The following is a 4,214-nucleotide window of genomic DNA, read 5'->3' as shown; positions in this document are numbered from 1 at the left end:
GGTAACGGCCAGAGCTCCACTGGGGTTGCTACGGGCAGAGCTTCACTGGGGTTGCTAGGTAATGGCCAGAGCTCTACTGGGGTTGCTACGGACAGAGCTCCACTGGGGTTGCTACGGACAGAGCTCTACTGGGGTTGCTGGGTAACGACCAGAGCTTCACCTTCCTGGTGCTTTGTGATAAATTGTTCCAGAAATTATTGCAATAAGTGATAATATTGTTGTTTTGAGACCATTTTCAAATAACATAATTACAATAATGCAAGAACACATTCTTTAAGATCAATAAATTTTAAATTCTAATGAACATTTAACACTGGAGCTGAATGGCGTTTTAAATATCCAAAATAAATAAAACAGAATCAACAAATAAAATGGATTATGGAGACAAAATTGTCTTTCAAAACACCAGACTGCAAACTTTTATCATTTTTGGTAGAAAATGATAAATAATGCAAATGGAAATTAGTTAATTTCCATTTGCATTAATTGTTGTTTTAATTTATTATGTGATTTATTGATTTATTGCAACAGGCCTAGATTTTACATTCAGGAGGTTTTTGAAACGTCTCATTTTCCAGACACCAAAAATCATTAACTCATTCCCAAAAATCAGCTGGATGGGTTTTTGTTTTGTTTTGTTTTTTAGCACTTTTTCTGTCTATAGAAGCAGCAGAGAATTACAAAAATGTGCAAAATGTGAATTTTGCATAACATCCTAATTCTAAAAACTGTCATTCATAAAGCTGTTTGGATGCGTTTGCTGCTGACAGATCCAGATTAAAGTTGTTTGTCTCTCATTAGGTCGTAGGTTTTAGGTCGTGAGCGCAGGCTGGGGCGAGTCGGTGACTCGGTGGCAGGTGAATAGACTGCTGTTAACATCAATTTCTGTCTGGGACTCGTCTGTGTCAAGCATTAGATTAGTCCCGTCGCCTATAGCCCTTTGGACAACAGCGTGTTTGTTCGCGTTGTAATGCCGTTATCTCCCTTTCTCTCCCTCCTCTAATCTGGACACCTAACAGCCACCCGAGTAAGCGCTTCTGACAAGGCTTGTGCGCAAATTGAATTTTTCTTCCCCTATCCCTTTCGATTTATAATTCCCTCTCTCGGCCCGACGAGCAAACTCAATTTCTGACCCTTTAGACAAAAGGCTGAGATAAAGCAATTAGTTTGTGATTCTGTGAGAGCTCCTGGCTCGGCTGACCCGACAGCGCCGAGGCACTAAGAGCCGCACACACCGGGGTGACGGCGGTCACCGGCTGACAAATTCGGCCCTACAGAGATGAACTCGGAGTCAGCGGCAACAAAGAGATGCAGCCCAAACGGAAAGGAAGCTTCACTTTGACAGCATCCAGAGTCCAGACACTTTTTCCGATTTGCCTCACCTGTAAGTCTTTGATCAGCAGCGCGACCTCTACAAGCTGCTGCTTCATTCTCTGAAAAAGGAAAGTCGGGTTTTCTGCACTTTCAGACTTTGACTTGACAATCTTTTAGTGCTGCGAAGAACCTTATGAGCAGCAGAGATCTGAGAAATGTCGAAGATGTGGGTTTTCCTCCACATCAGCTGCTGCTGGATATAATACAGAATACACCAAATAATTTACAGTGGTAGATAAGTAGCAGTCAGTGGTGGGTAATGAGTGTTTTCTTATTTATTGTGACACATTATAATAGGAATTTTGATAAATACCAATTAATAGTGAGATTATTTTCACCATTTTCTCTGCCAATCATTTTCAATTAGTTTTGAAAATGTGATTGAATTCCTGTGTTCATAAAATTCACCCGGTCATAAAGTACCACAGAACCAATGTGAATGTTTCTCAGCAGCATTATTTGTTTTTGTGGGGCTATAATTGCTTTGTCATCCATCCATTTTCTAACACCCTTGTCCCTCAGTGGGTCGGGAGGGTTGCTGGTTCCTCTCCAGCTGACGTTCCGGGCAAGAGGCGGGGTCACCTGGACAGGTCGCCAGTCTGTCACAGGGCAACACACAGAGACACACAGGACACACAACCATGCACGCACACACACACTCACACCTAGGGGCAATTTGGAGAGGCCAATTAACCTGACAGTCATGTTTTTGGACTGTGGGAGGAAACCGGAGTACCTGGAGAAAACCCACCATGCTACAGGGAGAACATGCAAACTCCATGCAGAAAGCCGGGGCCGGGAATCGAACCCAGAACCTTCTTGCTGCAAGGCAACAGCTCTACCAACTGCGCCACTGTGCAGCCCACTTTGTCATGCAGTTACCTAAAAAACAAGTAATAAGTCGTTCCTCTTGTCTCTTTTGTTGTTTTCATACAACATTGTGGTAAACTTTATTTATTTATTGCCGAGTCCTACAAGTATAAATCACATTTATTACAAATTTACATCATAAATGACTAATTTATGGCTAAATAGAAGCAACTAGACATGTAAATGTTGTGTTTAGACACACTGATGTTTAAATAGAGGATTTCTGCTTGTTTTGTTGTGATTTGATATTCAAGATTATGACAGATGTTGGTTGAGACAAATTTATTATCTTACATATTTCATGGTTTTGATGCTGTGGGTGATTCTGTGTTGAATGTCGTTGAATGTTGGTCTATCAAACCACGACGTTGCCTGGTTTACTAATTATTTCTCAAAGTATGCAGTTTCGATGACGGTTTTTAAACAATGCGTCCTCTGGCGTGCCTCAGGGCTCAGTTTTGGGCCCCAGGTAGTTCAGCATTTATGTTGATGCACTTGGTAGAACCTGATGCTAAATTGAATCTCTATGCTGATGATGCCATCGTTTCTGTTGCGGCTCCACCTTGGGAGAGGATCTGCAGATCACTTTTAATGATGTGGAACAACATCTAATAGGCTTAAAAATGGTTTTAGTTGTTTCTAAAACCAATAAAGTTTTTCAAATGGCAGGAAGATGCATGAGACTAGGAAAACACAATCAACAAGCTTTGGCTTTGTTGCCAGTATTTTGGTTCTGTTGATGTTCCAGTCAAAAGCGTTTCACTGATGTTGTGGGTTAAACCTGCTTTGCATTCATTCAGAGCTTCTGTCGAATGAACAACCAAAACGATAAATTTGATCTAAACCGCAAAACTTCATTATGTAGCTTCGATGCAGAAGTGGTAACATAGACAAAACGAGACCTAAAAGCTGTTTATGGCAGTGAAATTAACAGCTCACTGCTTCATATCAAGCATTGAGACGTAAAAATACGCATCAGTTTTCTAACAGCGCCCCCAGTGGCTGGATGAATGAACAGGTTACAGGCTTGATTTCCATGTCGCACAGTCTGAGCTGCGACATGAAGCCAGAGAGGAGCAGAAGTCGCCCGGTCAAAACTCCAGCATGAGAATTGAATTTGGCCAAGGCAGGAGCAAACTGAACAGCGCAAAGGGAGGGTTTAGAGGGCGACACATGGCACGGGGGATTTGTTAAGAAACACAGTTATCTGGCAGTCTGGCAGGACAGATATGGATGTAGCAGAACTGATGAGCTTCTCAGTCATTATCTTCCAGTGGAGAGCTCCGGGTACTGGCTGCGTTTTCTCCCTCCACGCTCTTATCTCCTCAGTATTGTTAAGGAAATAATTTTCTGCTCCTTCAGGAAGGTATTTCTAATGATTTCCCCACGAGATAATGGCTGAGTTGGTGCAGCRGGACGCCACTCTGTTGATGAGAATGCTGCTGCATGCTGGGCTGTGGGGGAGCGTCCGTGTCAGAATGGTCACTGGGAATTATCTGTGTGGATGTTGGCGGTTTAACCACACGGAGCAAATCCTGTGGGCTCTGCAGCGCTATCTGCCCTGGCGCCGATCAGAGTCAAAAGCATGGGCAGCATGGGCAGAGCGCCCCGCTGCTGCGCGCTGCCAGGGAACCGCGAACCGTTTCCACAGCAAACTGACACATTCTCTTTGAGCTGGTCCAAAAGCGGCGCCAGATAATTTGCTGACCTGAAAGGGAATGTTTTTATAAATACACATTCATCTTTTTACAATCCAAACCTCCATGATGTCTTCATGAAAGAGCCTCAAACGAGTCTCTGCAGGGACATGGAGCCGCGTCCCTGGAGCCGGACTAGCTGGCTGACAGAGAGCCGCACTTTGTTTACATTTGACATTTAATGCCAGATCTGCTGAGAGCCAGTCTGCTGGGCCGGGTTTACCTTCACACCAGCTACAAATGTGCTTCCTAATGTCTAAAAAACACAATCAC

At 43.5% G+C, this 4,214-nt stretch overlaps 1 long non-coding RNA gene across 1 annotated transcript in view; it reads left to right on the top strand.

The window, feature by feature from the left end:
• LOC103461821 (uncharacterized) overlaps positions 1–4,214 on the top strand; it is a 33,644-nt gene that overhangs the window by 5,077 nt on the left and 24,353 nt on the right. The gene's annotated exons all lie outside the window — the stretch shown is intronic.

This window comes from Poecilia reticulata, linkage group LG2, assembly GCF_000633615.1.
Source record: "Poecilia reticulata strain Guanapo linkage group LG2, Guppy_female_1.0+MT, whole genome shotgun sequence".
Taxonomy (NCBI): Eukaryota; Metazoa; Chordata; class Actinopteri; order Cyprinodontiformes; family Poeciliidae; genus Poecilia; species Poecilia reticulata.
Note: the sequence above shows the minus strand (reverse complement) of the source record. Positions and strands in the feature narration are given on the sequence as shown.